Here is a 19,552-nt window from a genome sequence, read left to right on the forward strand (position 1 = left end):
AATTTGCCCGTCCAGACACCTCCAGCTAGTCTCTCATTGGTTCTCGCTATTCCTGTTCATCCTCCGCAGAAATTGCAAACTGGGCCAAACAGGAGTTTAAAGGGACTGACTCTCCAAGTCGGGAGAGTGTTAGTAAAGCGTCTGGAATGTTGCACCCGAGTACCAGGGGAGGCAAACTGAGACATATTTGAACACGTCTCCCGTTCACATGGTTGATCATACTCTGGGTTCCACATGCATGTTTTAGCTGAAGGAAGAATACCTTAAACCTGGAGAGTTGAGACCCGTGGAATGGGTACCATGCAATATGACTTCAAAGGGTCTTCATTTGCTCACCGAACCTCTCCAATCCTATCACTGCTGCGTTTATGCCCCTGTACACACGTTTGATTCTCTTTTGGAGACATAGCAATCCATAGGTTTTAAGATACTTACTAGTCAGGTACATTCTTAGGCGTTTAATATGGGGTGTTGAGTCCATTTCGTTGAGTAAGGAGTAGCTCTTGTCTATTCCATATTTGGCTTAAGGAACTTTATCTGTGCTCATTTCAATCTCTGGTTTTATGCAGCACCCCAACTCACCTTTCCCCTTAAGCAAGCATAAGTTGGTTTTCTAAATTTGAGACCCTGTTCTGTTTTGGAATGCAGTTCCTGTGTAGCCAAGTTTACATTCCGTGTATTAGTGATATCTTATGATGTTTCTTTTTCTGTGTGACTTATTTCAGTTAGAATCATCGTACCTGAATCCACTCATTATGCTGCTACGGGCCTGATGACATAGATTTCATTGCTGAGTGATACTGCATTGTACGTAAGTACCACAAGTTCTTTATCCATTTTTCACTTTCTGTGATATTGAACTTGTCCGGTAAACGAGGTTCTTGTAAACGGAGGCGTCCCAAACTTTGGGGTGGCTGTGTCTTTTTGATTTTAATTTCCCTAAGCTATAGGACCATAAGTGGAAGTGCCCTAGGCTCTGTTGCTTTGTTTTTTAGATGTTTCAGGAAACACCATACACTTCTCTGGAGTGGTTGTTTGCAATTTACATCCCGCCCATCAGCATAACAAGGCTCCCAGTTCTCCATGGCCTGTCCTGCCTTTCTGGATTTTACACTTTTTTCAGATGGCCCTTTTGACCGGGGGGAAGTGAGACTTCATTGTAGTGCAGATTTCCTTTGCAAGCTTGCTTGGTTGGCCAAAAAGGGCGTATGCGTTTTTTCCTGAATATATTCAGGAAAAAACGCATACGCCCTTTTTGGCCAAGTGCATCATTGTGGACGTTCTGCCTCTTTTCCTATGCTTTCAATGCAATTCCAGTCTACCTCCTGAAATCGGTTTCCTGCAATTCTGCCCCGCTTTCAAGTCCTCTTGGCAGCCTTACTTCAGTCTATTTTTGGACGATAGCTGTCATTTATAACTCTGCAGGTTTGTGAATTACAGTGTCCCTGAGCTCCTTTCTTCAACTCGCTTTCTTGTGACCTGGCCGCAACACCGCAGGATGGCTTCAGGCCCTAATCTGGTTCCGGCCCGGCATGCTGAGCCTTTGGTTAATTCCTCTTCCTGGTGGGAAATGAGAGTTAAATTTGCCCGTCCAGACACCTCCAGCTAGCCTCTCATTGGTTCTTGCTATTCCTTTTCATCTTCCGCAGAAATTGCAAACTGGGCCAAACAGGAGGTTAAAGGGACTGACTCTCCAAGTCAGGAGAGTGTTAGTAAAGCGTCTGGAAAGTTGCACCCGAGTACCAGGGGAGGAAAACTGAGACATATTTGAACACGTCTCCCGATCACATGGTTGATCATACTCTAGGTTCCACATGCATGTTTTAGCTGAAGGAAGAATACCTTAAACCTGGGTAGTTGAAACCCGTGGAATGGGTACCATGCAATATGACTTCAAAGGGTCTTCATTTGCTCACCGAACCTCTCCAATCCTATCACTGCTGCGTTTATGCCCCTGTACACATGCTTGATTCTCTTTCGGAGACATAGCAATCCATAGGTTTTAAGATACTTACTAGTCAGGTACATTCTTAGGCATTTAATATGGGGTGTTGAGTCCATTTCATTGAGCAAGGAGTAGCTCTTGTCTATTCCATATTTGGCTTAAGGAACTTTATCTGTGGTCATTGCAATCTCTGGTTTTATGCAGCACCCCAACTCACCTTTCCCCTTAAGCAAGCATAAGTTGGTTTTCTAAATTTGAGACCCTGTTCTGTTCTGTAATTCAGTTCCTGTGTAGCCAAATTTACATTCCGTGTATTACTGATATCTTATGATGTTTCTTTTTCTGTGTGACTTATTTCAGTTAGAATCATCATACCTGAATCCACTCATTGTGCTGCTAAGGGCCTGATGACACAGATTTCATTGCTGAGTGATATTGCTTTGTAAGTAAATACCACAAATTCTTTATCCATTTTTCACTTTCTGCGATGTTGAACTTGTACTGTAAACGAGGTTCTTGTAAACAGAGCCGTTCCAAACTTTGGGGTGGCTGTGTCTTTTTGATTTTAATTTCCCTAAGCTATAGGACCATAAGTGGAAGTGCCCTAGGTTCTGTTGCTTTGTTTTTTAGATGTTTCAGGAAACACCATACACTTCTCCCGAGTGGTTGTTGGCAATTTACATCCCGCCCATCAGCATAACAAGGCTCCCAGTTCTCCATGGCCTGTCCTGCCTTTCTGGATTTTACACTTTTTTCAGATTTCCCTTTTGACCGGGGGGAAGTGAGACTTCATTGTAGTGCAGATTTCCTTTGCAAGCTTGCTTGGTTGGCCAAAAAGGCCGTATGCGTTTTTTCCTGAATATATTCAGGAAAAAACGCATACGCCCTTTTTGGCCAAGTGCATCATTGTGGACGTTCTGCCTCTTTTCCTATGCTTTCAATGCAATTCCAGTCTACCTCCTGAAATCGGTTTCCTGCAATTCTGCCCCGCTTTCAAGTCCTCTTGGCAGCCTTACTTCAGTCTATTTTTGGACGATAGCTGTCATTTATAACTCTGCAGGTTTGTGAATTACAGTGCCCCTGAGCTCCTTTCTTCAACTCGCTTTCTTTTGAGCTGGCCGCAACACCGCAGGATGGCTTCAGGCCCTAATCTGGTTCCGGTACGGCACGCTGAGCCTTTGGTTAATTCCTCTTCCTGGTGGGAAATGAGAGTTAAATTTGCCCGTCCAGACACCTCCAGCTAGCCTCTCATTGGTTCTCGCTATTCCTGTTCATCTTCCGCAGAAATTGCAAACTGGGCCAAACAGGAGGTTAAAGGGACTGACTCTCCTAGTGGGGAGAGTGTTAGTAAAGCGTCTGGAATGTTGCACCCGAGTACCAGGGGAGGAAAACTGAGACATATTTGAACACGTCTCCCGATCACATGGTTGATCATACTCTAGGTTCCACATGCATGTTTTAGCTGAAGGAAGAATACCTTAAACCTGGAGAGTTGAGACCCGTGGAATGGGTACCATGCAATATGACTTCAAAGGGTCTTCATTTGCTCACCGAACCTCTCCAATCCTATCACTGCTGCGTTTATGCCCCTGTACACACGTTTGATTCTGTTTTGGAGACATAGCAATCCATAGGTTTTAAGATACTTACTAGTCAGGTACATTCTTAGGCGTTTAATATGGGGTGTTGAGTCCATTTCGTTGAGTAAGGAGTAGCTCTTGTCTATTCCATATTTGGCTTAAGGAACTTTATCTGTGCTCATTTCAATCTCTGGTTTTATGCAGCACCCCAACTCACCTTTCCCCTTAAGCAAGCATAAGTTGGTTTTCTAAATTTGAGACCCTGTTCTGTTTTGGAATGCAGTTCCTGTGTAGCCAAGTTTACATTCCGTGTATTAGTGATATCTTATGATGTTTCTTTTTCTGTGTGACTTATTTCAGTTAGAATCATCGTACCTGAATCCACTCATTATGCTGCTACGGGCCTGATGACATAGATTTCATTGCTGAGTGATACTGCATTGTACGTAAGTACCACAAGTTCTTTATCCATTTTTCACTTTCTGTGATATTGAACTTGTCCGGTAAACGAGGTTCTTGTAAACGGAGGCGTCCCAAACTTTGGGGTGGCTGTGTCTTTTTGATTTTAATTTCCCTAAGCTATAGGACCATAAGTGGAAGTGCCCTAGGCTCTGTTGCTTTGTTTTTTAGATGTTTCAGGAAACACCATACACTTCTCTGGAGTGGTTGTTTGCAATTTACATCCCGCCCATCAGCATAACAAGGCTCCCAGTTCTCCATGGCCTGTCCTGCCTTTCTGGATTTTACACTTTTTTCAGATGGCCCTTTTGACCGGGGGGAAGTGAGACTTCATTGTAGTGCAGATTTCCTTTGCAAGCTTGCTTGGTTGGCCAAAAAGGGCGTATGCGTTTTTTCCTGAATATATTCAGGAAAAAACGCATACGCCCTTTTTGGCCAAGTGCATCATTGTGGACGTTCTGCCTCTTTTCCTATGCTTTCAATGCAATTCCAGTCTACCTCCTGAAATCGGTTTCCTGCAATTCTGCCCCGCTTTCAAGTCCTCTTGGCAGCCTTACTTCAGTCTATTTTTGGACGATAGCTGTCATTTATAACTCTGCAGGTTTGTGAATTACAGTGCCCCTGAGCTCCTTTCTTCAACTCGCTTTCTTGTGACCTGGCCGCAACACCGCAGGATGGCTTCAGGCCCTAATCTGGTTCCGGCACGGCACGCTGAGCCTTTGGTTAATTCCTCTTCCTGGTGGGAAATGAGAGTTAAATTTGCCCGTCCAGACACCTCCAGCTAGCCTCTCATTGGTTCTCGCTATTCCTGTTCATCTTCCGCAGAAATTGCAAACTGGGCCAAACAGGAGGTTAAAGGGACTGACTCTCCAAGTGGGGAGAGTGTTAGTAAAGCGTCTGGAATGTTGCACCCGAGTACCAGGGGAGGAAAACTGAGACATATTTGAACACGTCTCCCGATCACATGGTTGATCATACTCTAGGTTCCACATGCATGTTTTAGCTGAAGGAAGAATACCTTAAACCTGGAGAGTTGAGACCCGTGTAATGGGTACCATGCAATATGTCTTAAAAGGGTCTTCATTTGCTCACCGAACCTCTCCAATCCTATCACTGCTGCATTTATGCCCCTGTACACATGCTTGATTCTCTTTCAGAGACATAGCAATCCATAGGTTTTAAGATACTTACTAGTCAGGTACATTCTTAGGCGTTTAATATGCGGTGTTGAGTCCATTTCATTGAGCAAGGAGTAGCTCTTGTCTATTCCATATTTGACTTAAGGAACTTTATCTGTGCTCATTTCAATCTCTGGTTTTATGCAGCACCCCAACTCACCTTTACCCTTAAGCAAGCATAAGTTGGTTTTCTAAATTTTAGACCCTGTTCTGTTCTGTAATTCAGTTCCTGTGTAGCCAAGTTTACATTCCGTGTATTACTGATATCTTATGATGTTTCTTTTTCTGTGTGACTTATTTCAGTTAGAATCATCATACCTGAATCCACTCATTGTGATGCTAAGGGCCTGATAACATAGATTTCATTGCTGAGTGATATTGCTTTGTAAGTAAATACCACAACGTCTTTATCCATTTTTCACTTTCTGCAATGTTGAACTTGTACTGTAAACGAGGTTCTTGTAAACAGAGGCGTCCCAAACTTTGGGGTGGCTGTGTCTTTTTGATTTTAATTTCCCTAAGCTATAGGACCATAAGTGGCAGTGCCCTAGGCTCTGTTGCTTTGTTTTTTAGATGTTTCAGGAAACACCACACACTTCTCCAGAGTGTCTGTTGGCAATTTACATCCCGCCCATCAGCATAACAAGGCTCCCAGTTCTCCATGGCCTGTCCTGCCTTTCTGGATTTTACACTTTTTTCAGATGGCCCTTTTGACCGGGGGGAAGTGAGACTTCATTGTAGTGCAGATTTCCTTTGCAAGCTTGCTTGGTTGGCCAAAAAGGGCGTATGCGTTTTTTCCTGAATATATTCAGGAAAAAACGCATACGCCCTTTTTGGCCAAGTGCATCATTGTGGACGTTCTGCCTCTTTTCCTATGCTTTCAATGCAATTCCAGTCTACCTCCTAAAATCGGTTTCCTGCAATTCTGCCCCACTTTCAAGTCCTCTTGGCAGCCTTACTTCAGTCTATTTTTGGACGATAGCTGTCATTTATAACTCTGCAGGTTTGTGAATTACAGTGTCCCTGAGCTCCTTTCTTCAACTCGCTTTCTTGTGACCTGGCCGCAACACCGCAGGATGGCTTCAGGCCCTAATCTGGTTCCGGCCCGGCATGCTGAGCCTTTGGTTAATTCCTCTTCCTGGTGGGAAATGAGAGTTAAATTTGCCCGTCCAGACACCTCCAGCTAGCCTCTCATTGGTTCTTGCTATTCCTTTTCATCTTCCGCAGAAATTGCAAACTGGGCCAAACAGGAGGTTAAAGGGACTGACTCTCCAAGTCGGGAGAGTGTTAGTAAAGCGTCTGGAATGTTGCACCCGAGTACCAGGGGAGGAAAACTGAGACATATTTGAACACGTCTCCCGATCACATGGTTGATCATACTTGGGTTCCACATGCATGTTTTAGCTGAAGGAAGAATACCTTAAACCTGGGTAGTTGAAACCCGTGGAATGGGTACCATGCAATATGACTTCAAAGGGTCTTCATTTGCTCACCGAACCTCTCCAATCCTATCACTGCTGCCATTATGCCCCTGTACACATGCTTGATTCTCTTTCGGAGACATAGCAATCCATAGGTTTTAAGATACTTACTAGTCAGGTACATTCTTAGGCGTTTAATATGGGGTGTTGAGTCCATTTCGTTGAGTAAGGAGTAGCTCTTTTCTATTCCATATTTGGCTTAAGGAACTTTATCTGTGCTCATTTCAATCTCTGGTTTTATGCAGCACCCCAACTCACCTTTCCCCTTAAGCAAGCATAAGTTGGTTTTCTAAATTTGAGACCCTGTTCTGTTTTGGAATGCAGTTCCTGTGTAGCCAAGTTTACATTCCGTGTATTACTGATATCTTATGATGTTTCTTTTTCTGTGTGACTTATTTCAGTTAGAATCATCATACCTGAATCCACTCATTGTGCTGCTAAGGGCCTGATGACACAGATTTCATTGCTGAGTGATATTGCTTTGTAAGTAAATACCACAACTTCTTTATCCATTTTTCACTTTCTGCGATGTTGAACTTGTACTGTAAACGAGGTTCTTGTAAACAGAGCCGTTCCAAACTTTGGGGTGGCTGTGTCTTTTTGATTTTAATTTCCCTAAGCTATAGGACCATAAGTGGAAGTGCCCTAGGTTCTGTTGCTTTGTTTTTTAGATGTTTAAGGAAACACCATACACTTCTCCCGAGTGGTTGTTTGCAATTTACATCCCGCCCATCACCATAACAAGGCTCCCAGTTCTCCATGGCCTGTCCTGCCTTTCTGGATTTTACACTTTTTTCAGATGGCCCTTTTGACTGGGGGGAAGTGAGACTTCATTGTAGTGCAGATTTCCTTTGCAAGCTTGCTTGGTTGGCCAAAAAGGGCGTATGCATTTTTTCCTGAATATATTCAGGAAAAAACGCATACGCCCTTTTTGGCCAAGTGCATCATTGTGGACGTTCTGCCTCTTTTCCTATGCTTTCAATGCAATTCCAGTCTACCTCCTGAAATCGGTTTCCTGCAATTCTGCCCCGCTTTCAAGTCCTCTTGGCAGCCTTACTTCAGTCTATTTTTGGACGATAGCTGTCATTTATAACTCTGCAGGTTTGTGAATTACAGTGCCCCTGAGCTCCTTTCTTCAACTCGCTTTCTTGTGACCTGGCCGCAACACGGCAGGATGGCTTCAGGCCCTAATCTGGTTCCGGCCCGGCATGCTGAGCCTTTGGTTAATTCCTCTTCCTGGTGGGAAATGAGAGTTAAATTTGCCCGTCCAGACACCTCCAGCTAGCCTCTCATTGGTTCTCGCTATTCCTGTTCATCTTCCGCAGAAATTGCAAACTGGGCCAAACAGGAGGTTAAAGGGACTGACTCTCCAAGTGGGGAGAGTGTTAGTAAAGCGTCTGGAATGTTGCACCCGAGTACCAGGGGAGGAAAACTGAGACATATTGGAACACGTCTCCCGATCACATGGTTGATCATACTCTGGGTTCCACATGCATGTTTTAGCTGAAGGAAGAATACCTAAAACCTGGGTAGTTGAAACCCGTGGAATGGGTACCATGCAATATGACTTCAAAGGGTCTTCATTTGCTCACCGAACCTCTCCAATCCTATCACTGCTGCGTTTATGCCCCTGTACACATGCTTGATTCTCTTTCGGAGACATAGCAATCCATAGGTTTTAAGATACTTACTAGTCAGGTACATTCTTAGGCGTTTAATATGGGGTGTTGAGTCCATTTCGTTGAGCAAGGAGTAGCTCTTGTCTATTCCATATTTGGCTTAAGGAACTTTATCTGTGCTCATTTCAATCTCTGGTTTTATGCAGCACCCCAACTCACCTTTACCCTTAAGCAAGAATAAGTTGGTTTTCTAAATTTGAGACCCTGTTCTGTTCTGTAATTCAGTTCCTGTGTAGCCAAGTTTACATTCCGTGTATTACTGATATCTTATGATGTTTCTTTTTCTGTGTGACTTATTTCAGTTAGAATCATCATACCTGAATCCACTCATTGTGCTGCTAATGGCCTGATGACACAGATTTCATTGTTGAGTGATATTGCTTTGTAAGTTAATACCACAACTTCTTTATCCATTTTTCACTTTCTGCGATGTTGAACTTGTACTGTAAGCGAGGTTCTTGTAAACAGAGCCGTTCCAAACTTTGGGGTGGCTGTGTCTTTTTGATTTTAATTTCCCTAAGCTATAGGACCATAAGTGGAAGTGCCCTAGGTTCTGTTGCTTTGTTTTTTAGATGTTTCAGGAAACACCATACACTTCTCCCGAGTGGTTGTTGGCAATTTACATCTCGCCCATCACCATAACAAGGCTCCCAGTTCTCCATGGCCTGTCCTGCCTTTCTGGATTTTACACTTTTTTCAGATGGCCCTTTTGACCGGGGGGAAGTGAGACTTCATTGTAGTGCAGATTTCCTTTGCAAGCTTGCTTGGTTGGCCAAAAAGGGCGTATGCGTTTTTTCCTGAATATATTCAGGAAAAAACGCATACGCCCTTTTTGGCCAAGTGCATCATTGTGGACGTTCTGCCTCTTTTCCTATGCTTTCAATGCAATTCCAGTCTACCTCCTGAAATCGGTTTCCTGCAATTCTGCCCCGCTTTCAAGTCCTCTTGGCAGCCTTACTTCAGTCTATTTTTGGACGATAGCTGTCATTTATAACTCTGCAGGTTTGTGAATTACAGTGCCCCTGAGCTCCTTTCTTCAACTCGCTTTCTTGTGACCTGGCCGCAACACCGCAGGATGGCTTCAGGCCCTAATCTGGTTCCGGCCCGGCATGCTGAGCCTTTGGTTAATTCCTCTTCCTGGTGGGAAATGAGAGTTAAATTTGCCCGTCCAGACACCTCCAGCTAGCCTCTCATTGGTTCTCGCTATTCCTGTTCATCTTCCGCAGAAATTGCAAACTGGGCCAAACAGGAGGTTAAAGGCGCTGACTCTCCAAGTGGGGAGAGTGTTAGTAAAGCGTCTGGAATGTTGCACCCGAGTACCAGGGGAGGAAAACTGAGACATATTGGAACACGTCTCCCGATCACATGGTTGATCATACTCTGAGTTCCACATGCATGTTTTAGCTGAAGGAAGAATACCTAAAACCTGGGTAGTTGAAACCCGTGGAATGGGTACCATGCAATATGACTTCAAAGGGTCTTCATTTGCTCACCGAACCTCTCCAATCCTATCACTGCTGCGTTTATGCCCCTGTACACATGCTTGATTCTCTTTCGGAGACATAGCAATCCATAGGTTTTAAGATACTTACTAGTCAGGTACATTCTTAGGCGTTTAATATGCGGTGTTGAGTCCATTTCATTGAGCAAGGAGTAGCTCTTGTCTATTCCATATTTGGCTTAAGACACTTTATCTGTGCTCATTTCAATCTCTGGTTTTATGCAGCACCCCAACTCACCTTTACCCTTAAGCAAGCATAAGTTGGTTTTCTAAATTTGAGACCCTGTTCTGTTCTGTAATTCAGTTCCTGTGTAGCCAATTTCCTTTCCGTGTATTACTGATATCTTATGATGTTTCTTTTTCTGTGTGACTTATTTCAGTTAGAATCATCATACCTGAATCCACTCATTGTGCTGCTAAGGGCCTGATGACATAGATTTCATTGCTGAGTGATATTGCTTTGTAAGTGAATACCACAACTTCTTTATCCATTTTTCACTTTCTGCGATGTTGAACTTGTACTGTAAACGAGGTTCTTGTAAACAGTGCCGTTCCAAACTTTGGGGTGGCTGTGTCTTTTTGATTTTAATTTCCCTAAGCTATAGGACCATAAGTGGAAGTGCCCTAGGTTCTGTTGCTTTGTTTTTTAGATGTTTCAGGAAACACCATACACTTCTCCCGAGTGGTTGTTGGCAATTTACATCCCGCCCATCAGCATAACAAGGCTCCCAGTTCTCCATGGCCTGTCCTGCCTTTTTGGATTTTACACTTTTTTCAGATGGCCCTTTTGACCGGGGGGAAGTGAGACTTCATTGTAGTGCAGATTTCCTTTGCAAGCTTGCTTGGTTGGCCAAAAAGGGCGTATGCGTTTTTTCCTGAATATATTCAGGAAAAAACGCATACGCACTTTTTGGCCAAGTGCATCATTGTGGACGTTCTGCCTCTTTTCCTATGCTTTCAATGCAATTCCAGTCTACCTCCTGAAATCGGTTTCCTGCAATTCTGCCCCGCTTTCAAGTCCTCTTGGCAGCCTTACTTCAGTCTATTTTTGGACGATAGCTGTCATTTATAACTCTGCAGGTTTGTGAATTACAGTGCCCCTGAGCTCCTTTCTTCAACTCGCTTTCTTTTGAGCTGGCCGCAACACCGCAGGATGGCTTCAGGCCCTAATCTGGTTCCGGCACGGCACGCTGAGCCTTTGGTTAATTCCTCTTCCTGGTGGGAAATGAGAGTTAAATTTGCCCGTCCAGACACCTCCAGCTAGCCTCTCATTGGTTCTCGCTATTCCTGTTCATCTTCCGCAGAAATTGCAAACTGGGCCAAACAGGAGGTTAAAGGGACTGACTCTCCAAGTCGGGAGAGTGTTAGTAAAGCGTCTGGAATGTTGCACCCGAGTACCAGGGTACGAAAACTGAGACATATTTGAACACATCTCCCGATCACATGGTTGATCATACTCTATGTTCCACATGCATGTTTTAGCTGAAGGAAGAATACCTTAAACCTGGAGAGTTGAGACCCGTGGAATGGGTACCATGCAATATGACTTCAAAGGGTCTTCATTTGCTCACCGAACCTCTCCAAATCCTATCACTGCTGCGTTTATGCCCCTGTACACATGCTTGATTCTCTTTCGGAGACATAGCAATCCATAGGTTTTAAGATACTTACTAGTCAGGTACATTCTTAGGTGTTTAATATGCGGTGTTGAGTCCATTTCGTTGAGCAAGGAGTAGCTCTTGTCTATTCCATATTTGACTTAAGGAACTTTATGTGTGCTCATTTCAATCTCTGGTTTTATGCAGCACCCCATCTCACCTTTACCCTTAAGCAAGCATAAGTTGGTTTTCTAAATTTGAGACCCTGTTCTGTTCTGTAATTCAGTTCCTGTGTAGCCAAGTTTACATTCCGTGTATTACTGATATCTTATGATGTTTCTTTTTCTGTGTGACTTACTTCAGTTAGAATCATCGTACCTGAATCCACTCATTGTGCTGCTAAGGGCCTGATGACACAGATTTCATTGCTGAGTGATATTGCTTTGTAAGTAAGTACCACAACTTCTTTATCCATTTTTCACTTTCTGCGATGTTGAACTTGTACTCTAAACGAGGTTCTTGTAAACAGAGCCATTCCAAACTTTGGGGTGGCTGTGTCTTTTTGATTTTAATTTCCCTAAGCTATAGGACCATAAGTGGAAGTGCCCTAGGTTCTGTTGCTTTGTTTTTTAGATGTTTCAGGAAACACCATACACTTCTCCCGAGTGGTTGTTGGCAATTTACATCCCGCCCATCAGCATAACAAGGCTCCCAGTTCTCCATGGCCTGTCCTGCCTTTCTGGATTTTACACTTTTTTCAGATGGCCCTTTTGACCGGGGGAAGTGAGACTTCATTGTAGTGCAGATTTCCTTTGCAAGCTTGCTTGGTTGGCCAAAAAGGGCGTATGCGTTTTTTCCTGAATATATTCAGGAAAAAACGCATACGCCCTTTTTGGCCAAGTACATCATTGTGGACGTTCTGCCTCTTTTCCTATGCTTTCAATGCAATTCCAGTCTACCTCCTGAAATCGGTTTCCTGCAATTCTGCCCCGCTTTCAAGTCCTCTTGGCAGCCTTACTTCAGTCTATTTTTGGACGATAGCTGTCATTTATAACTCTGCAGGTTTGTGAATTACAGTGCCCCTGAGCTCCTTTCTTCAACTTGCTTACTTTTGAGCTGGCCGCAACACCACAGGATGGCTTCAGGCCCTAATCTGGTTCCGGCAGGGCACGCTGAGCCTTTGGTTATTTCCTCTTCATGGTGGAAAATGAGAGTTAAATTTGCCCGTCCAGACACCTCCAGCTAGCCTCTCATTGGTTCTCACTATTCCTGTTCATCTTCCGCAGAAATTGCAAACTGGGCCAAACAGGAGGTTAAAGGGACTGACTCTCCAAGTGGGGAGAGTGTTAGTAAAGCGTCTGGAATGTTGCACCCGAGTACCAGGGTACGAAAACTGAGACATATTTGAACACGTCTCCCGATCACATGGTTGATCATACTCTAGGTTCCACATGCATGTTTTAGCTGAAGGAAGAATACCTTAAACCTGGAGAGTTGAGACCCGTGTAATGGGTACCATGCAATATGACTTCAAAGGGTCTTCATTTGCTCACCGAACCTCTCCAATCCTATCACTGCTGCGTTTATGCCCCTGTACACATGCTTGATTCTCTTTCGGAGACATAGCAATCCATAGGTTTTAAGATACTTACTAGTCAGGTACATTCTTAGGCGTTTAATATGGGGTGTTGAGTCCATTTCGTTGAGCAAGGAGTAGCTCTTGACTATTCCATATTTGACTTAAGGAACTTTATCTGTGCTCATTTCAATCTCTGGTTTTATGCAGCACCACAACTCACCTTTCCCCTTAAGCAAGCATAAGTTGGTTTTCTAAATTTGAGACCCTGTTCTGTTCTGTAATTCAGTTCCTGTGTAGCCAAGTTTACATTCCGTGTATTAGTGATATCTTATGATGTTTCTTTTTCTGTGTGACTTATTTCAGTTGGAATCATCATACCTGAATCCACTCATTGTGCTGCTAAGGGCCTGATGACACAGATTTCATTGCTGAGTGATATTGCTTTGTAAGTAAATACCACAACTTCTTTATCCATTTTTCACTTTCTGCGATGTTGAACTTGTACTGTAAACGAGGTTCTTGTAAACAGAGCCGTTCCAAACTTTGGGGTGGCTGTGTCTTTTTGATTTTAATTTCCCTAAGCTATAGGACCATAAGTGGAAGTGCCCTAGGTTCTGTTGCTTTGTTTTTTAGATGTTTCAGGAAACACCATACACTTCTCCCAAGTGTCTGTTGGCAATTTACATCCCGCCCATCAGCATAACAAGGCTCCCAGTTCTCCATGGCCTGTCCTGCCTTTCTGGATTTTACACTTTTTTCAGATGGCCCTTTTGACCGGGGGGAAGTGAGACTTCATTGTAGTGCAGATTTCCTTTGCAAGCTTGCTTGGTTGGCCAAAAAGGGCGTATGCGTTTTTTCCTGAATATATTCAGGAAAAAACGCATACGCCCTTTTTGGCCAAGTGCATCATTGTGGACGTTCTGCCTCTTTTCCTATGCTTTCAATGCAATTCCAGTCTACCTCCTGAAATCGGTTTCCTGCAATTCTGCCCCGCTTTCAAGTCCTCTTGGCAGCCTTACTTCAGTCTATTTTTGGACGATAGCTGTCATTTATAACTCTGCAGGTTTGTGAATTACAGTGCCCCTGAGCTCCTTTCTTCAACTCGCTTTCTTTTGAGCTGGCCGCAACACCGCAGGATGGCTTCAGGCCCTAATCTGGTTCCGGCACGGCACGCTGAGCCTTTGGTTATTTCCTCTTCCTGGTGGGAAATGAGAGTTAAATTTGCCCGTCCAGACACCTCCAGCTAGTCTCTCATTGGTTCTCGCTATTCCTGTTCATCTTCCGCAGAAATTGCAAACTGGGCCAAACAGGAGGTTAAAGGGACTGACTCTCCAAGTGGGGAGAGTGTTAGTAAAGCGTCTGGAATGTTGCACCCGAGTACCAGGGTACGAAAACTGAGACATATTTGAACACGTCTCCCGATCACATGGTTGATCATACTCTAGGTTCCACATGCATGATTTAGCTGAAGGAAGAATACCTTAAACCTGGAGAGTTAAGACCAGTGTAATGGGTACCATGCAATATGACTTCAAAGGGTCTTCATTTGCTCACCGAACCTCTCCAATCCTATCACTGCTGCGTTTATGCCCCTGTACACATGCTTGATTCTCTATCGGAGACATAGCAATTCATAGGTTTTAAGATACTTACTAGTCAGGTACATTCTTAGGCGTTTAATATGCGGTGTTGAGTCCATTTCGTTGAGCAAGGAGTAGCTCTTATCTATTCCATATTTGACTTAAGGAACTTTATCTGTGCTCATTTCAATCTCTGGTTTTATGCAACACCACAACTCACCTTTACCCTTAAGCAAGCATAAGTTGGTTTTCTAAATTTGAGACCCTGTTCTGTTCTGTAATTCAGTTCCTGTGTAGCCAAGTTTACATTCCGTGTATTACAGATATCTTATGATGTTTCTTTTTCTGTGTGACTTATTTCAGTTAGAATCATCATACCTGAATCCACTCATTGTGCTGCTAAGGGCCTGATGACACAGATTTCATTGCTGAGTGATATTGCTTTGTAAGTAAATACCACAACTTCTTTATCCATTTTTCACTTTCTGCGATGTTGAACTTGTACTGTAAACGAGGTTCTTGTAAACAGAGGCGTCCCAAACTTTGGGGTGGCTGTGTCTTTTTGATTTTAATTTCCCTAATCTATAGGACCATAAGTGGCAGTGCCCTAGGCTCTGTTGCTTTGTTTTTTAGATGTTTCAGGAAACACCATACACTTCTCCCGAGTGGTTGTTGGCAATTTACATCCCGCCCATCAGCATAACAAGGCTCCCAGTTCTCCATGGCCTGTCCTGCCTTTCTGGATTTTACACGTTTTTCAGATGGCCCTTTTGACCGGGGGGAAGTGAGACTTCATTGTAGTGCAGATTTCCTTTGCAAGCTTGCTTGTTGGCCAAAAAGGGCGTATGCGTTTTTTCCTGAATATATTCAGGAAAAAACGCATACGCCCTTTTTGGCCAAGTGCATCATTGTGGACGTTCTGCCTCTTTTCCTATGCTTTCAATGCAATTCCAGTCTAGCTCCTGAAATCGGTTTCCTGCAATTCTGACCCGCTTTCAAGTCCTCTTGGCAGCCTTACTTCAGTCTATTTTTGGACGATAGCTGTCATTTATAACTCTGCAGGTTTGTGAATTACAGTGCCCCTGAGCTCCTTTCTTCAACTTGCTTTCTTGTGACCTTGCCGCAACACCACAGGATGGCTCTATGCCCTAATCTGGTTCCGGCAGGGCACGCTGAGCCTTTGGTTAATTCCTCTTCATGGTGGAAAATGAGAGTTAAATTTGCCCGTCCAGACACCTCCAGCTAGCCTCTCATTGGTTCTCGCTATTCCTGTTCATCTTCCGCAGAAATTGCAAACTGGGCCAAACGGGAGGTTAAAGGGACTGACTCTCCAAGTCGGGCGAGTGTTAGTAAAGCGTCTGGAATGTTGCACCCGAGTACCAGGGTACGAAAACTGAGACATATTTGAACACGTCTCCCGATCACATGGTTGATCATACTCTAGGTTCCACATGCATGTTTTAGCTGAAGGAAGAATACCTTAAACCTGGGTAGTTGAAACTCGTGGAATGGGTACCATGCAATATGACTTCAAAGGGTCTTCATTTGCTCACCGAACCTCTCCAATCCTATCACTGCTGCGTTTATGCCCCTGTACACATGCTTGATTCTCTTTCGGAGACATAGCAATCCATAGGTTTTAAGATACTTACTAGTCAGGTACATTCTTAGGCGTTTAATATGGGGTGTTGAGTCCATTTCATTGAGCAAGGAGTAGCTCTTGTCTATTCCATATTTGGCTTAAGGAACTTTATCTGTGCTCATTTCAATCTCTGGTTTTATGCAGCACCGCAACTCACCTTTACCCTTAAGCAAGAATAAGTTGGTTTTCTAAATTTGAGACCCTGTTCTGTTCTGTAATTCAGTTCCTGTGTAGCCAAGTTTACATTCCGTGTATTACTGATATCTTATGATGTTTCTTTTTCTGTGTGACTTATTTCAGTTAGAATCATCATACCTGAATCCACTCATTGTGCTGCTAAGGGCCTGATGACACAGATTTCATTGCTGAGTGATATTGCTTTGTAAGTAAATACCACAACTTCTTTATCCAGTTTTCACTTTCTGCGATGTTGAACTTGTACTGTAAACGAGGTTCTTGTAAACAGAGCCTTTCCAAACTTTGGGGTGGCTGTGTCTTTTTGATTTTAATTTCCCTAAGCTATAGGACCATAAGTGGAAGTGCCCTAGGCTCTGTTGCTTTGTTTTTTAGATGTTTCAGGAAACACCATACACTTCTCCCGAGTGTCTGTTGACAATTTACATCCCGCCCATCAGCATAACAAGGCTCCCAGTTCTCCATGGCCTGTCCTGTCTTTCTGGATTTTACACTTTTTTCAGATGGCCCTTTTGACCGGGGGGAAGTGAGACTTCATTGTAGTGCAGATTTCCTTTGCAAGCTTGCTTGGTTGGCCAAAAAGGGCGTATGCGTTTTTTCCTGAATATATTCAGGAAAAAACACATACGCCCTTTTTGGCCAAGTGCATCATTGTGGACGTTCTGCCTCTTTTCCTATGCTTTCAATGCAATTCCAGTGTAGCTCCTGAAATCGGTTTCCTGCAATTCTGCCCCGCTTTCAAGTCCTCTTGGCAGCCTTACTTCAGTTTATTTTTGGACGATAGCTGTCATTTATAACTCTGCAGGTTTGTGAATTACAGTGCCCCTGAGCTCCTTTCTTCAACTTGCTTTCTTGTGACCTGGCCGCAACACCACAGGATGGCTTCAGGCCCTAATCTGGTTCTGGCCCGGCACGCTGAGCCTTTGGTTAATTCCTCTTCATGGTGGGAAATGAGAGTTAAATTTGCCCATCCAGACACCTCCAGCTAGCCTCTCATTGGTTCTCGCTATTCCTGTTCATCTTCCGCAGAAATTGCAAACTGGGCCAAACAGGAGGTTAAAGGGACTGACTCTCCAAGTCGGGAGAGTGTTAGTAAAGCGTGTGGAATGTTGCACCCGAGTACCAGGGTATGAAAACTGAGACATATTTGAACACGTCTCCCGATCACATGGTTGATCATACTCTAGGTTCCACATGCATGTTTTAGCTGAAGGAAGAATACCTTAAACCTGGGTAGTTGAAACCCGTGGAATGGGAACCATGCAATATGACTTCAAAGGGTCTTCATTTGCTCACCGAACCTCTCCAATCCTATCACTGCTGCGTTTATGCCCCTGTACACATGCTTGATTCTCTTTGGGACACATAGCAATCCATAGGTTTTAAGATACTTCCTAGTCAGGTACATTCTTAGGCGTTTAATATGGGGTGTTGAGTCCATTTCATTGAGCATGAGTAGCTCTTGTCTATTCCATATTTGGCTTAAGGAACTTTATCTGTGCTCATTTCAATCTCTGGTTTTATGCAGCACCCCAACTCACCTTTACCCTTAAGCAAGAATAAGTTGGTTTTCTAAATTTGAGACCCTGTTCTGTTCTGTAATTCAGTTCCTGTGTAGCCAAGTTTACATTCCGTGTATTACAGATATCTTATGATGTTTCTTTTTCTGTGTGACTTATTTCAGTTAGAATCATCATACCTGAATCCACTCATTGTGCTGCTAAGGGCCTGATGACACAGATTTCATTGCTGAGTGATATTGCTTTGTAAGTAAATACCACAAGTTCTTTATCCATTTTTCACTTTCTGCGATGTTGAACTTGTACTGTAAACGAGGTTCTTGTAAACAGAGCCTTTCCAAATTTTGGGGTGGCTGTGTCTTTTTGATTTTAATTTCCCTAAGCTATAGGACCATAAGTGGAAGTGCCCTAGGCTCTGTTGCTTTGTTTTTTAGATGTTTCAGGAAACACCATACACTTCTCCCGAGTGTCTGTTGGCAATTTACATCCCGCCCATCAGCATAACAAGGCTCCCAGTTCTCCATGGCCTGTCCTGTCTTTCTGGATTTTACACTATTTTCAGATGGCCCTTTTGACCGGGGGGAAGTGAGACTTCATTGTAGTGCAGATTTCCTTTGCAAGCTTGCTTGGTTGGCCAAAAAGTGCGTATGCGTTTTTTCCTGAATATATTCAGGAAAAAACGCATACGCCCTTTTTGGCCAAGTGCATCATTGTGGACGTTCTGCCTCTTTTCCTATGCTTTCAATGCAATTCCAGTCTACCTCCTGAAATCGGCTTCCTGCAATTCTGCCCCGCTTTCAAGTCCTCTTGGCAGCCTTACTTCAGTCTATTTTTGGACGATAGCTGTCATTTATAACTCTGCAGGTTTGTGAATTACAGTGCCCCTGAGCTCCTTTCTTCAACTTGCTTTCTTGTGACCTGGCCGCAACACCACAGGATGGCTTCAGGCCCTAATCTGGTTCCGGCACGGCACGCTGAGCCTTTGGTTAATTCCTCTTCCTGGTGGGAAATGAGAGTTAAATTTGCCCATCCAGACACCTCCAGATAGCCTCTCATTGGTTCTCGCTATTCCTGTTCATCTTCCGCAGAAATTGCAAACTGGGCCAAACAGGAGGTTAAAGGGACTGACTCTCCAAGTCGGGAGAGTGTTAGTAAAGCGTGTGGAATGTTGCACCCGAGTACCAGGGTACGAAAACTGAGACATATTTGAACACGTCTCCCGATCACATGGTTGATCATACTCTAGGTTCCACATGCATGTTTTAGCTGAAGGAAGAATACCTTAAACCTGGGTAGTTGAAACCCGTGGAATGGGTACCATGCAATATGACTTCAAAGGGTCTTCATTTGCTCACCGAACCTCTCCAATCCTATCACTGCTGCGTTTATGCCCCTGTACACATGCTTGATTCTCTTTCGGAGACATAGCAATCCATAGGTTTTAAGATACTTACTAGTCAGGTACATTCTTAGGTGTTTAATATGCGGTGTTGAGTCCATTTCGTTGAGCAAGGAGTAGCTCTTGTCTATTCCATATTTGACTTAAGGAACTTTATCTGTGCTCATTTCAATCTCTGGTTTTATGCAGCACCCCAACTCACCTTTACCCATAAGC

General features: G+C 43.8%; 1 long non-coding RNA gene across 50 annotated transcripts in view; it reads left to right on the forward strand.

The window, feature by feature from the left end:
- Window positions 1-19,552, forward strand: part of LOC307185334 — a 3,778,167-nt gene that overhangs the window by 3,524,247 nt on the left and 234,368 nt on the right. The window contains exon 18 of one of the 50 annotated variants that reach the window (XR_013827983.1): window positions 8,625-8,710. The exons of the other annotated variants lie outside the window; for them this stretch is intronic. This is a non-coding gene — a long non-coding RNA (uncharacterized lncRNA). The remainder of the gene's footprint in view (window positions 1-8,624; window positions 8,711-19,552) is intronic. 50 annotated transcript variants of the gene reach the window in all.

Source organism: Stenella coeruleoalba (genome assembly GCF_951394435.1).
Source record: "Stenella coeruleoalba genome assembly, chromosome: 4".
Classification (NCBI taxonomy): domain Eukaryota; kingdom Metazoa; phylum Chordata; class Mammalia; order Artiodactyla; family Delphinidae; genus Stenella; species Stenella coeruleoalba.